The sequence below is a fragment of the Manis pentadactyla genome, chromosome Y (assembly GCF_030020395.1).
Source record: "Manis pentadactyla isolate mManPen7 chromosome Y, mManPen7.hap1, whole genome shotgun sequence".
NCBI classification, from domain to species: Eukaryota; Metazoa; Chordata; class Mammalia; order Pholidota; family Manidae; genus Manis; species Manis pentadactyla.
The window spans coordinates 28798360-28814754 of NC_080039.1; positions in this window are offsets into that span (position 1 = coordinate 28798360).

Below are 16395 nucleotides of genomic sequence, written 5' to 3' on the forward strand. Positions count from 1 at the left end.
ACTGGACAGCTACATGTAGGAGAATGAAACTGTACAATTGTCTAACCCCATATACAAAAGTAAACTTAAAATGGATCAAAGACCTGAAAGTAAATCATGAAACCATTAAACTCTTGGAAGAAAACATAGGCAAAAACCTCTTAGACATAAACATGAATGACCTCTTCTTGAACATATCTCCCCGGGCAAGGAAAACAACAGCAAAAATGAGTAAGTGGGACTATATTAAGCTGAAAAGCTTCTGTACAGCAAAAGACACCATCAATAGAACAAGAAGGATCCCTACAGTATGGGAGAATATATTTGAAAAGACAGATCCGATAAAGGCTTGACGTCCAGAATATATAAACAGCACAGACGCCTCAACAAACAAAAAACAAATAACCCAATTAAAAAATGGGCAGAGGAACTGAACAGACAGTTCTCCAAAAATCAAATACAGATGGCCAACAGACACATGAAAACATGCTCTACATCGCTAATTATCAGAGAAATGCAAATTAAAAGTACAATGAGGTAACACCTCACACCAGAAAGGATGGCTGCCATCCAAAAGACAAACAACAATAAATGTTGGCGAGGCTGTGGAGAAAGGGGAACCCTCCTACACAGCTGGTGGGAATGTAAATTAGATCAACCATTGTGGAAAGCAGTATGGACGTACATCAAAATGCTCAAAACAGACTTACCATTTGACCCAGGAATTGCACTCCTAGGAATTTACTCTAAGAATGCAGCAATCAAGAAGATGTGGTACATATACACAATGGAATACGACTCAGCCACAAGAAAAAGGCAAATCCAACCGTTTGCAGCAACATGGGTGGAGCTGGAGGGTATTATGCTCAGTGAAACAAGATAAGCGGAGAAAGAGAAATACCAAATGATTTCACTTATCTGTGGAATATAAGAACATAGGAAACACTGAAGGAAAAAAACAGCAGAATCACAGAACTCAAGAATGGATTAACAGGTACCAAAGGGAGAGGGACTGGGGAGGAAGGGTGGGTAGGGAGGGATGGGGGTTAGAAGTAGGTGGGTATTAAGATAAGCATGCATGGGGAGGTAGGAGAAAAAGGAGGGCTGTACAACACAGAGAAGGCAAGTAGTGACTCTACAACATTTTGCTATGCTGATGTACAGATACTGTAATGGTGTTTATAGGGGAGACCTGGTATAGGGGAGAGCCTAATAAACATCATATTCGTCATGTAAGTGTAAACTAGAGATACCAAAAAAAAAATGGGCAGTTCCTATGTGGTAACTTCCAAAGAGTTCTACACAAGGGTATCAAGGGCATATAAAAGTGTAGGCAAAGTGTCTGTGATTATACAGAGGATCAAAGCCTAATTGGGCTACCCCGAAAATGAACTAAGATACGATATGAAAGAGAACTTCCAACATCAGCACTCTCTGGAAGACTCATGCCAGAAGATGATCACCAAATAACCCCAACAAAGATCCACGCACTGCTACAGCTGTAGATGCACTCATCCCACCAGTTCCTGGACTTACCATGGGAATGAGGAAGGAGATATCTAAGCTGGCCTGTGCATACAGTAAAACAACAAATTTGACTGGATCTATACTGTTGGAACTCAACCAAGAATTAGGAGAAGTGCAAATTGAAGCGCTCCAAAATCTTACAACTACAGACTATTTACTGTTAAAAGAACATAAGGGATGTGAACATTCCCCACGAATGGGTTGTTTTAATTTGTCTGATTTCTCTCAGACTGTTCAAGTTCAGTTGGACAATATCCACCACATCATAGATAAGTTTTCACAAATGTCCATGGTGCCTAACTGGTTTTCTCGGTTTCACTGGAGATGGCTGGTAATTACAGATATGCTTTGGTTATGTACCTATACTCCTATTATGCTAATGTGTGTGCGCTATTTAAGTAGTAGCTTAAAACCTATCCATGCTGAAGTTACTCTACAAGAAGATAGGTCAAAGAAATAATCAATCTTCCCATGTTTTCTTCTGCCTGCTACTTCTATAGCTTTTTTTTCTTCCTTCCTAATTACAACCTTGAAATAGAATTCGTGCCTCATATCAAATTTACCGTGTATCATAATTCTTCCAAGTGGTAAAGATACCTCAAGACAAATCCTGGGCATAGAAACTACAGGGCATAAATATGCAAAGAAATAAGAAGCTAACCATTTCAAACAATAAGGCTTCTCTCTCACTTACCAACTTTACATTTCCCTGTATAGCCCTGGAAAATGACTGGTTAGCCAGAGACGGGTAAGATTCCTCAAGGGAGGAACAACCTAAGGCACAGTTGCAGGGGGTTCATCAGTAGAGATCTTGGGGATCAACAGAGGTGAGACTTAAGATCTCACCCCCCCTGTTCTGAGAGAAATATTCTGCATATGTGGATGTTTTATTGTCCTTGTCTAGCTTGGATTAACACATAGTCTACAGGCACAAACCTGATTATCTATATTTGCTCCCTTACAACACTAAACAATGTTTTCGACCTTTATCATGTATCTATCTACCAGTACAGCATTTTACTAAAAATAATAATAATAAAGAGAGAAATGTGGTATCCACATATAAATCAAGTATAATAATCAAATGAGTATTCATATTTGAACTGACTGTTCATAGTTCATAATGCATGAGCAAAACCAACAGTTTCTGTGATGACTGCCCTTGTACTGTTCACTATGTAACTTATTCTCTATGTAAGAATTTGTTCTCCATGTAAGAACTTGTTTGTTATGCCTCAGAAGATTGGAGACTGATGAAAATTAGACTTGGGGTGGATTAATGATTGTGCATTGAGCATTGACACCCCTATATAGAATTTTATTGTTGTTAAGAACCATTTGATCAATAAATATGAGAGATGCCCTCACATAGAAAAGAAAAAAGAAGTAAACACTTCCAATGGTAAAACAAATAAGTAAATGGGATGTAATGTATAGTATAAGGAATATAGTCAAGATATTGTAACAGCTTGGTATTGTGATAGCTGTTACCTAGAATTGTCATGTATATAAATGTTGAATCACTATGTTGTACACCTGAAACTAATGTAATGTAATACTGTGCGTCAACTATCCTTCAACAAAAAAATAAATAAAATAAAAATAAAACTGAGGAGGAGGGGCAGAAGATGGTGGCGTGAGTAGAGCAGCGGAAATCTCTTCCCAAAACAACATATATCTATGAAAATATAACAAAGACAACCCGTCCTAGAATGAAGACCAGAGGACACAGGACAATATCCAGACCACATCCGCACCTGAGAGAACCCAGCGCCTCGCGACGGGGGTAAGTTACAAGCCCCGGCCCCGCGGGAGCCGAGCGCCCCTCCCCCCAGCTCCCGGAGTGAGAAGAGCAGGCACAGCGGGAGGGAGACGGAGCCCAGGACTGCCAAACACCCAGCACCAGCCATCCGGGCCAGAGTGCAGGGCGCTCGATACTAGGAAAACAGGGCAGCAAGAAGAGTGAGCAGGCACTGGAGGCTGGGCGACAGAGGACATAAGAAAAGCGCGCGATCTTTTTTTTTGCTTTTTTGCTGTTTTGTTTTGGCGAGCGCTTTATGGAAGTCTTAAAGGGATAGGGACCCCAATAAAAGGGAAACAGGGCAGAAAGACCAGTGAGCGGAGGCCTGAGGCTGGCACTGAAGAATAAAGAAAAACAAACGAGCAACTTTTTTTTTTATTTATTTAAATATATATATTTTTTTTTAATTAAAAAAAATTTTTTTTCTTTTTTTTTTGGTGGGCGTTGTTTTGTTTTGGCGGGTGCTTTTTGGAAGTCTTAAAGGGGCAGGGCGGGTCACTTAATCCAGAGGTAGGGAATCTGGGATATCTGTGCACCCTAAGCCCTGGGCTGCAGGGAGCAGGGAGGCCCCTTACGGAGATAAATAGCCTCCCAGCCGCTCCTTCTCCAACGCGACTCCACCATTTTGGAGTAGCTGCCCGAGCCAGGCCACGCCCACAGCAACAGCGGAGATTAACTCCATAGCAGCCGGGCAGGAAGCAGAAGCCCTGTCTGCGCCCAGCTGCGCAGCACAAGCCACTAGAGGACGCTGTTCTCCCAGGAGAGGAGGGAAACAAACCAACAAGAAAGGAAGTCCTTCCAGCCGTCACTCGTCCCAGTTCTGCAGACTATTCCTATCACCATGAAAAGGCAAAGCTACAGGCAGACAAAGATCACAGAGACAACACCAGAGAAGGAGACAGACCTAACCAGTCTAACTGAAAAAGAATTCAAAATAAGAATCATAAACATGCTGACAGTGATGCAGAAAAATACGCAAGAGAAATGGGATGAAGTCCAGAAGGAGATCACAGATGCCAGAAAGGAGATCGCAGAAATGAAACAAACTCTGGAAGGGTTTATAAGCAGAATGGATAGAATGCAAGAGGCCATTGATGGAATTGAAATCAGAGAACAGGAACGCATAGAAGCTGACATAGAGAGAGACAAAAGGATCTCCAGGAATGAAAAAATATTAAGAGAAAGGTGTGACCAATCAAAAAGAAACAATATCCGTATTATAGGGGTCCCAGAAGAAGAAGAGAGAGGAAAAGAGATGGAAAGTATCTTAGAAGAAATAATTGCTGAAAACTTCCCCACACTGGGGGAGGAAGTAATCGAACAGACCACGGAAATACACAGAACCCCCAACAGAAAGGATCCAAGAAGGGCAACACCAAGCCACATAATAATTAAAATGGCAAAGATCAAGGACAAGGAAAGAGTGTTAAAGGCAGCTAGAGAGAAAAAGGTCACCTATAAAGGGAAACCCATCAGGCTAACGTCAGATGTCTCAACAGAAACCCTACAGGCCAGAAGAGAATGGCATGATATATTTAATAGAATGAAACAGAAGGGCCTGGAACCAAGGATAATGTATCCAGCACGACTATCATTCAAATATGACGGTGGGATTAAACAATTCCCAGACAAACAAAAGCTGAGGGAATTTGCTTTCCACAAACCACCTCTACAGAACATCTTAAAGGGACTGCTCTAGATGGGAGCACTCCTAGAAAAAGCACAGCACAAAACACCCAACATATGAAGAATCGAGGAGGAGAACAAGAAGGGAGAGAAGAAAAGAATCTCCAGATAGTGTATATAACAGCTCAATAAGCGAGCTAATTTAGGCAGTAAGATACTAAAGAGGCTAACCTTGAACCTTTGGTAACCACGAATTTAAAGCCTGCAATGGCAATAAGTACATATCTTTCAATAGTCACCCTAAATGTTAATGGGTTGAATGCACCAATCAAAAGACACAGAGTAACAGAATGGATAAAAAAGCAAGACCCATCTATATGCTGCTTGCAAGAAACTCACCTCAAACCCAAAGACATGTACAGACTAAAAGTCAAGGGATGGAAAATCATATTTCAAGCAAACAACAGTGAGAAGAAAGCAGGGGTTGCAGTACTAATATCAGACAAAATAGACTTCAAAACAAAGAAAGTAACAAGAGATAAAGAAGGACACTACATAATGATAAAGGGCACAGTCAAACAAGAGGATATAACCATTCTAAATATATATGCACCCAACATAGGAGCACCAGCATATGTGAAACAAATACTAACAGAACTAAAGGGGGATATAGACTGCAATGCATTCATTCTAGGAGACTTCAACACACCACTCACACCAAAGGATAGATCCACTGGGCAGAAAATAAGTAAGGACACGGAAGCACTGAACAACACAGTAGAGCAGATGGACCTAATAGACATCTATAGAACTCTACATCCAAAAGCAGCGGGATATACATTCTTCTCAAGTGCACATGGAATATTCTCCAGAAGAGATCACATACTATTCCACAAAAAGAGCCTCAGTAAATTCCAAAAGACTGAAATCCTATCAAGCAACTTTTCACACCACAAGGGCATAAAACTAGAAATAAACTGTAAAAAGAAAGCAAAAAGGCTCACAAACACATAGTGGCTTAAAAACACGCTCCTAAATAATCAATGAATCAATGACCAAATCAAAACAGAGATTCAGCAATATATGGAAACAAACGACAACAACAACACTAAGCCTAACTTCTGTGGGAAACAGCAAAAGCAGTCTTAAGAGGAAAGTGTATAGCAATCCAAGCATATTTAAAAAAGGAAGAACAATCCCAAATGAATGGTCTAATGTCACAATTATCGAAATTGGAAAAAGAAGAACAGATGAGGCCTAATGTCAGCAGAAGGAGGGACATAATAAAGATCAGAGAAGAAATAAATAAAATTGAGAAGAAAAAAACAATAGCAAAAATCAATGAAACCAAGAGCTGGTTCTTTGAGAAAATAAACAAAATAGATAATCCTCTAGCCAGACTTATTAAGAAGAAAAGAGAGTCAACACAAATCAACAGTATCAGAAACGAGAAAGGAAAAATCACGACGGACCCCACGGAAATGCAAAGAATTATTGGAGAATACTATGAAAACCTATATGCTAACAAGCTGGGAAACCTAGGAGAAATGGACAACTTCCTAGAAAAATATAACGTTCCAAGATTGACCCAGGAAGAAACAGAAAATCTAAACAGACCAATTACCAGCAACGAAATTGAATCGGTAATAAAAAAACTACCAAAGAACAAAACCCCCGGGCCAGATGGATTTACCTCGGAATTTTATCAGACATACAGGGAAGACATAATACCCATTCTCCTTAAAGTTTTCCAAAAAATAGAGGAGGAGGGGATACTCCCAAACTCATTCTATGAAGCTAACATCACCCTAATACCAAAAGCAGGCAAAGACACCACCAAAAAAGAAAACTACAGACCAATATCCCTGATGTACGTAGATGCAAAACTACTCAACAAAATATTAGCAAACCGAATTCAAAAATACATCAAAAGGATCATACACCATGACCAAGTGGGATTCATCCCAGGGATGCAAGGATGGTACAACATTCGAAAGTCCATCAACATCATCCACCACATCAACAAAAAGAAAGACAAAAACCACATGATCACCTCCATTGATGCTGAAAAAGCATTTGACAAAGTTCAACATCCATTCATGTTAAAAATTCTCAGCAAAATGGGAACAGAGAGCAAGTACCTCAACATAATAAAGGCCATCTATGATAAACCCACAGCCAACATTATATTGAACAGCGAGAAGCTGAAAGCATTTCCTCTGAGATCGGGAACTAGACAGGGATGCCCACTCTCTCCACTGTTATTTAACATAGTACTGGAGGTCCTAGCCACGGCAATCAGACAAAATAAAGAAATACAAGGAATCCAGATTGGTAAAGAAGAAGTTAAACTGTCACTATTTGCATATGACATGATACTGTACATAAAAAACCCTAAAGACTCCACCCCAAAACTACTAGAACTGATATCGGAATACAGCAAAGTTGCAGGATACAAAATCAACACACAGAAATCTGAGGCTTTCCTATATACTAACAATGAACCAACAGAAAGAGAAATCAGGAAAACAACTCCATTCACAATTGCATCAAGAAAAATTAAATACTTAGGAATAAACCTAACCAAAGAAGTGAAAGACTTATACTCTGAAAACTACAAGTCACTCTTAAGAGAAATTAAAGGGGACACTAACAGATGGAAACTCATCCCATGCTCGTTTCTAGGAAGAATTAATATCGTTAAAATGGCCATCCTGCCCAAAACAATATACAGATTTGATGCAATCCCTATGAAACTACCAGCAACATTCTTCAATGAACTGGAACAAACAATTCAAAAACTCATATGGAAACACCAAAGACCCCGAATAGCCAAAGCAATCCTGAGAAAGAAGAATAAAGTAGGGGGGATCTCACTCCCCAACTTCAAGCTCTACTATAAAGCCATAGTAATCAAGACAATTTGGTACTGGCACAAGAGCAGAGCCACAGACCAATGGAACAGACTAGACAATCCAGACATTAACCCAGACATATATGGTCAATTAATATTTGATAAAGGAGCCATGGACATACAGTGGCGAAATGACAGTCTCTTCAAAAGGTGGTGCTGGCAAAACTGGACTGCTACATGTAGGAGAATGAAACTGGACCATTGTCTTACCCCATATACAAAAGTAAACTCAAAATGGATCAAAGACCTGAATGTAAGCCATGAAACCATTAAACTCTTGGAAGAAAACATAGGCGAAAACCTCTTAGACATAAACATGAGTGACCTCTTCTTGAACATATCTCCCCGGGCAAGGAAAACAACAGCAAAAATGAGTAAGTGGGACTATATTAAGCTGAAAAGCTTCTGTACAGCAAAAGGCACTATCAATACAACAAGAAAGATCCCTACAGTATGGGAGAATATATTTGAAAATGACACATCCAATAAAGGCTTAATGTCCAGAATACATAAAGAGCACACACGCCTCAAGAAACAAAAAACAAATAAACCAATTAAAAAATGGGCAGAGGAACTGAACAGACAGTTCTCCAAAAAAGAAATACAGATGGCCAACAGACACATGAAAACATGCTCCACATCGCTAATTATCAGAGAAATGCAAATTAAAACTACAATGAGGTATCACCTCACACCAGTAAGGATGGCTGCCATCCAAAAGACAAACAACAGCAAATGTTGAAGAGGCTGTGAAGAAAGGGGAACCCTCCTACACTGCTGGTGGGAATGTAAACTAGTTCAACCATTGTGGAAATCAGTATGGAGGTATATCAAAATGCTCAAAACAGACTTACCATTTGACAAAGGAATTGCACTAATAGGAATTTACCCTAAGAATGCAGCAATCAAGTTTGAGAAAGACAGATGCACCCCTATGTTTATTGCAGCATTATTTACAATAGCCAAGAATTGGAAGGAACCTAAATGTCCATCAATAGATGAATGGATAAAGAAGATGTGGTACATATACACAATGGAATACTACTCAGCCATAAGAAAAGGGCAAATCCAGTCATTTGCAGCAACATGGATGGAGCTGGAGGGTATTATGCTCAGTGAAACAAGCCAAGCGGAGAAAGAGAAATACCAAATGATTTCACTTATCTGTGGAATATAAGAACAAAGGAAAAACTGAAGGAACAAAACAGCAGCAGAATCACAGAACTCAAGAATGGACTAACAGGTACCAAAGGGAAAGGGACTGGGGAGGATGGGTGGGTAGGGATGGATAAGGGGGGGAGAAGTAGGGGGATATTAAGATTAACATGCATGGGGGTTAGGAGAAAAGGGAGGGCTGTACAACACAGAGAAGGCAAGTAGTGATTCTACAACATTTTGCTATGCTGAAGGACACTGATTGTAAAGGGGTTTATAGGGGAGACCTGGTATACGGGAGAGCCTAGTAAACATAATATTCGTCATGTAACTGTAGATTAGTGATACCAAAAACAAAGCAAAAAAAAATTGGGCAGTTAGTGTGTGGTAACCTCCAACGAGTTCTACTCAAGGGTATAAAGGGCATATAAAAGTGTAGGCAAATGGTCTGTTTGTGTTTATACAGAGGAACAAAGCCTAATTGGGCTACCCCGAAAATGAACTAAGATACAATATGAAAAAGAACTTCCAACATCTGCACTCTCTGGAAGACTCATGCCAGAAGATGATCATCAAAAATCCCCAACAAAGATCCACGCACTGCTACAGCTGTAGATGCACTCATCCCACCAGTTCCTGGACTTGCCATGGGAATGAGGAAGGAGATATCTAAGCTGGCCTGTGCATACAGTAAAACAACAAATTTGACTGGATCTATACTGTTGGAACTCAACCAAGAATTTGGAGAGGTGCAAATTGTAGTGCTCCAAGGTCTTACAACTACAGACTATTTACTGTTAAGAGAACATATGGCATGTGAACAGTCCCCAGGAATGGGTTGTTTTAATTTGTCTGATTTCTCTCAGACTGTTCAAGTTCAGTTAGACAATATCCACCATATCATAGATAAGTTTTCACAAATGCCTAAGGTGCCTTAATGGTTTTCTTGGTTTCACTGGAGATGGCTGGTAATTACAGATATGCTTTGGTTATGTAACTATACTCCTATTATGTTAATGTGTGTGCGCAATTTAAGTAGTAGCTTAAAACCTATATATGCTGAAGTTACTCTACAAGAAGATATGTCAAAGAAATAATCAATCTTCCCATGTTTTCTTCCGTCTGCTACTTCTATAGCTTTTCTTCTTCCTTCCTAATTACAACCCTTAAATGGAATTCGTGCCTCATATCAAATTTACCGAGTATCATAACTCCTCCAAGTGGTAAAGATACCTCAAGACAAATGCTGGGCATAGAAGCCACAGGGCATAAATATGCAAAGAAGTAAAAAGCTAACCTTTACAAACAATAAGACTACCCTCACTCTTACCAACTTCACATTTCCCTGTATGGCCCCGCAAGAGGACTGGTTAGCCAGAGATGGGTAAGATTCCTCAAGGGAGGAACAACCTAAAACAGGCACAGTCGCAGGGGGGGCCATCAGGTGAGAAATTGGGGATCAACAGAGGTGAGGCTTAGAAACTCACCCCCCCTGTTCTGAGAGAAATCTTCTGCATACGTGGATGTCTTATTGCCCTGGTCTAGCTTGGATTAGCACATAATCTACAGGCACGCACCTGGTCATCTACATTTGCTCTCTTACAACAGTAAACTAAGATTTCTACCTTTATCGTGTATCTACCTACCACTTCAGCATTTTATTAAAAATGATAATAATAAAGAGAGAAATGTGGTATCCACATATAAATCAAGTATAAAAACCAAAGGAGTATTCATATTTGAACTGACTGTTTATAGTTCATAATGCATGAGCAAAACCGAAAGTTTCTGTGATGACTCCCCTTGTACTGTTCACTATGTAACTTATTCATTGTGTGGGAATTTGTTCTACATGTAGGAACTTGTTTGTTGTGCCTCAGAGGATTGGAGACTGACGAAAATTAGGCTTGGGGTGGATTAATGATTGTGCATTGAGCATTGACTCCCCTATACAGAATTTTATTGTCGTTAACAACCATTTGATCAATAAATATGAGAGATGCCCACACACACACAAAAAAAAAGGACAGACTTCCAATTGTAAAATAAATAAATAACCAGGATGTAATGTATAGCATAAGGAATATAGTCAAGATATTGTAACAGCTTGGTAGGGTGATAGCTGGAACCTAGAATTATGTATATAAATGTTCTACCACTGTGTTGTACACTGGAAACTAATATAATGTAATACTGTGTGTCAACTACCCTTCAATAAAAAATAATTATTTTAAAAAAATAATAAATAAATAAATAAAAAATAAAAATAAAAAAAAATAAAACTGAAATACCATTTGTCCTAGGAATTCCACTCCTAGGAATTTACCCTAAGAATGCAGCACTCGTTTGAAAAAGACAGGTGTACCCCCATGTTTATTGCTGCACTATTTACAATAGCCAAGATATGGAAGCAACCTAAATGTCCACCAGTGAGTGAATGGATAAAGAAGGTGTGGTACATATACACAATGGAATATCACTCAGACATAAGAAAAAAAACAGATCTTACCGTTCACAACAACATTGATGAAGCTAGAGGCTATTATGCTCAGTGAAATAAGCCCGGCAGTGAAAGACAATTACCAAATGATTTCACTCATATGTGGAGTATAAGAACAAAGGAAAACTGAAGGGACAAAACAGCAGCAGAATCACCTAACCAAAGAATGGACTAATAGTTACCAAAGGGAAAGGGACTGTAGAGGATGGGTGGGTAGGTAGGGATAAGAATGGGGAAGAATAAAAAGGGGCATTACGATTAGCATGTATAGTGCGTGGGTGGCACGGGGAGGGCCGTGCAACGCAGAGAAGACAAATAGTGATTTTACAGCATCTTACTATGCAGACAGTGACTGGAAGGAGTATTTGGGGGGCCTTGGTGAAAGGGGGAGCCTAGTAAACATAATGCTCTTCACCTAATTGTAGATTAATGAAACCAAAATTAAAATAAAAAATAAAAATAAATCCAAAGAAAAAAAAAAAAGATTACTTCCTCCTGGTGGACAAAGTTGCAGTGTGAGAAGTGAAGCAGAGGCCTCCTCCCAAAGCCACATATAATATAAAAGTATAGTTAATACAATTAATCCTAAAAGAGTAACAGGAAATATGGCTGTGCCATACGTCATATACCTGGGAAAAGAACAGACCTCACAGAACAGGGTGACATACAAAAGCCGTGATCCAGTTGGTCCCAAGCACTTCCGCTACCCTAGTTCCCCTGAAGAAGGAAGAGAAATGGATTGGGGAGAGAGTAGAATCCTGGGGCTGCTGAACACCAGCACTGGATATCTGCTCTGGGAGCATGAATGTACATTGCATGGTCTTCTGGAGATTAGTAGGGTTGGAAAGCTAAGACAAGTGGAATACATGGAGAGACAGATTCCAGCCACGGTGGAAAATAGTGATCCAAATCCAGCTGCTTTCGGACATAAGAAAGGAGAGAAGTCTGAGAGACTTACAGCAAGAGAGCAGCTAAAGGGGCAAGGATTGAACAGAGTTTTCTGCGCATTAGAAAAGACAGGTGGAAAAAATTGTCCAGGAGTAGTATGTGCAACAGGGAGGGAAATTTCAGAAGTTTCAAGAGCTTCATCCCCATGGCTAGCTATGCAAGTCCAAGGCCCAGCCTGCTGTGCATTCTTCCAGCCAACACCTGCTTTCAAAACAGCAGTCCCTGCCCTGCATTCAGGACAGCCAGACGGAGGCCCTGCCTATAGCAGCTACAAACTCAAAGCACAGGGCCTTAACACCTGTGTGCTTGGACCACTGGTTCTAGCAGTAGAGGCAGGCAGAGCAGCCAGGAAGCAAGAAATAGCTTTTTTCTCCCCAAAGGCAACAGCAATGCTCCCCTGCAACCTCCAAAGTCATGCCAGGGGCTGAGCAACTCCAGAGAATAGAGCTTCTGGGCACTAAATGGTGCCACATAGAAATAGGAAACATGAAAGGAACCTGGTTAAGACCCAAATCCCACAAACAACGAAAAGAGGAAAATGAAACTGTAGTCATCAATCTTCCTGAAAGAGATATAAAAATAAAAATCATAAATATGCTCATAGAGATATAGAAAAATATTCAAGAACATGGGGTAGAATTCAGAATCGAGATTCAACCAGTAAGAAATTTAATATATGAAATGAAATATACAAAGGTAGGATTTAAAAGCAGATTAAATGTAGTAGAAGATATGGTAAATAGAAATTAGAGAAGAAGAGTACAAAGAAGCTGAGGCACAGAGAGAAAGAAGAATCTCTAGGAATGAAAGAAAATTGAAAGAATTGTGTGACCAGTCCAAGCAGAATAATATTCAGATTATAGTGGTAGCAGAAGAAGAGAAAAAGGGATAGAAAGTGTCTTTGATGAGGTAATTGCTGAAAAAATCTCCAATTTGGGGAAGGAAATAGTCTCTCAGGCCACTGAGGTGTGCAAATCTCCCAACACAAAGGTCCCAAGGAAGACAACACCAAGACATATAAAAATTAAAATGGCAAAGATCAAGAATGTGAACAGAGGAGGTGGAGCCAACATGGCAGCGTGAGTAGCACAGTGGGAATCTCCTCCCAAAAACATATATATTTATGAAAATACAACAAATAAAACTAATCCTAAAAGAGAGACCAGAAGACACAGGACAACAGCCTGACTACATCCACACTAGCAAGAGCCCAGCACCTGGTGAAAGGGATAAGATACAACCCCCAGCCCAGCGAGACCCAAGCACACCTCCCCCCAGCTAGCAGCGGGAGGGAAAGGGAGCCCAGGACTGCTAAACACCCAGCCCCAGCCACCCGCACCAGACCGCAGACACAGTGCTTGTGTGGAGGGCTGGTAACTAGGGAAATAGGGCAGCAAGACCTGTGAGTGGGTGCCGAAGCTGTTGCCCCTGTGACAAAGAAAAGCGAGTGCTTTTTGAAAGTCTACAAGGGAAAGGGACTTAACAGCTAGATGGAAATAAAACTGGTCACAGCCCAGTGGCTGGAAATTGCAGGGAAAACCAGGCGCACTAAACCCCTGGGCAACAGCTCTGAGACCCCTCACAGAGGTAAACAGCCAAACAGCCCCCCTGTCCATTACCCCTCCGGGCGCTGCGAAAACAGAGAAACAGCCTAAGACAAACCACGCCCACAGAAGGAAAATTCCTACACTTTGGCCGGGCAAGACAGAAAGACCCAGTCTACACGCAATTACCCAACACAAGCCATTAGGTGTCGCAGTTCTCCCAGAAAAGAAAGGCCAGTAGCAAGTGAAAAGTTTGGCCCTCCCAGCTGACAGTCAATACCACCTGTCAACATGAAAAGGCAAAAAAAACATGATCCAGACAAGACTAACCCAGACAGCTTCGGCATCTTTTACATCTTCCCCTGAGAAGGAACCTGGGGAGACAGATTTAACCAGTCTTCCTGAAAAAGAATTCAAAACAAAAGTCATAACCATGCAGATGGACATGCAGAGAAATATGCAAGAACTAAGGAAGGAGAATACAGAAATAAAACAAGCTCTGGAAGGACCTCAAAACAGAATGGACGAGATGCAAGAGACAATTAATGCACTAGAAAACAGAGAACAGGAAAGCAGATAAGCTGATGCAGAGAGAGATAAAAGGATCTCCAGGAATGAAAGAATTTTAAGAGAGCTGAGTGACCAATCTAAAAGGAACAATATCCGCATTATAGGGGTACCAGAAGAAGAAGAGAGAGAAAAAGGGATAGAAAGTGTCTTTGAAGAAATAATTGCCGAAAACTTCCCCAAACTAGGGGAAGAAATGGCCTGTCAGACCACAGAGGTACACAGAACTCCCATGACAAGGGATGCAAGGAGGACAACACCAAGAAACATAATAATTAAAATGGCAAAGATCAAAGACAAGGACAAAGTATTAAAGGCAGCCTGAGAGAAAAAAAAGGTTACCTACAAAGGGAAACCATCAGGCTATCATCAGACTTCTCAACAGAAACCCTACAGGCCAGAAGAGAATGGCATGATATACTTAATGAAATGAAACAGAAGGGTCTCGAACGAAGACTACTGTATCCAGCACAAATATCATTTAAATATGAAGGAGGGAGTAACAATTCCCAAACAAGCAAAAGTTGAGGGAATGTGCCTCCCACAAACCACCTCTTCAGGGCATCCTACAGGGACTGCTCTAGATGGTAGCACTCCCAAAAAAGAGCACAGAACAAAACACCAAAGTATGAAGAAGGGAGAAGGAGGAATAAAAAGGGAGAGAAATAAAGAATCATCACACCACGGTTATAATAGCTCAACAAGCAAGTTAAGTTAGACAGATAGCAAATAATCTAAACCAGAACCTTTGGTAACCACAAACTTAAAGGCTGCAATGGCAGTAAGTTCATACTTTTCAATAATCAACCTAAATGTAAATGGGCCGAATGCACCAATCAAAAGACACAGAGTAATAGAATAGATAAAAAAGTGCTTACAAGAGACTCACCTCAAACCCAAAGATGTGCACAGACTTAAAGTCAAGGGATGAAAAATGATATTTCATGCAAACAACAGAGAGAAGAAAGCAGGTGTTGCAATTCTGGTATCAGACAAAATAGACTTCAAAATAAAGAAAGTAACAAAAGGCAAAGAAGGACATTACATAATGATAAAAGGCTCAGGCCAACAAGAGGATATAACAATTATAAATATGTATGCACCCAATACGGGAGCAACAACATACCTGAAACAAATACTGACAGAACTAAAGTAGGAAATAGAACGCAATGCATTCATTCTAGGAGACTTCAACACACCACTCACTCCAAAGGACAGATCCACCAGAAAGAAAATAAGTTAGGACACAGAGGCACTGAACAACACACTAGAACAGATGGACCTAATAGACATCTACAGAACTCCACAACCAAAAGCAATAGATACATATTTTTCTCAAGTGCACATGGAACATTCTCCAGAATAGACCACATACTAGGCCACAAAAAGAGCCTCAGTAAATTCCAAAACATTGAAATCCTAACAACCAACTTTTCAGACCACAAAAGCCTAAAACTAGAAATAAGCTGTACAAACAAAGCAAAAGGGCTCACAAACACATGGAGGCTTAAAAACACGCTGCTAAATAATCAATGGATCAATGACCAAATCAAAATGGAGATTCAGCAATATATGGAAACAAACAACAACAACAACTCCAAGCCCCAACTTCTGTGGGACACAGCAAAAGCAGTCTTAAAAGGACAGTATATAGCAAACCAAGCATATTTTTAAAACGAAGAACAATCCCAAATGAATTGTCTAATGTCACAATTACCGAAATTGGAAAAAGAAGAACAAACGAGACCGAAGGTTTGCAGAAGGAGGGACATAATAAAGATCAGAGAAGAAATAAATAAGATTGAGAAGAATAAAACAATAGCAAAAATCAATG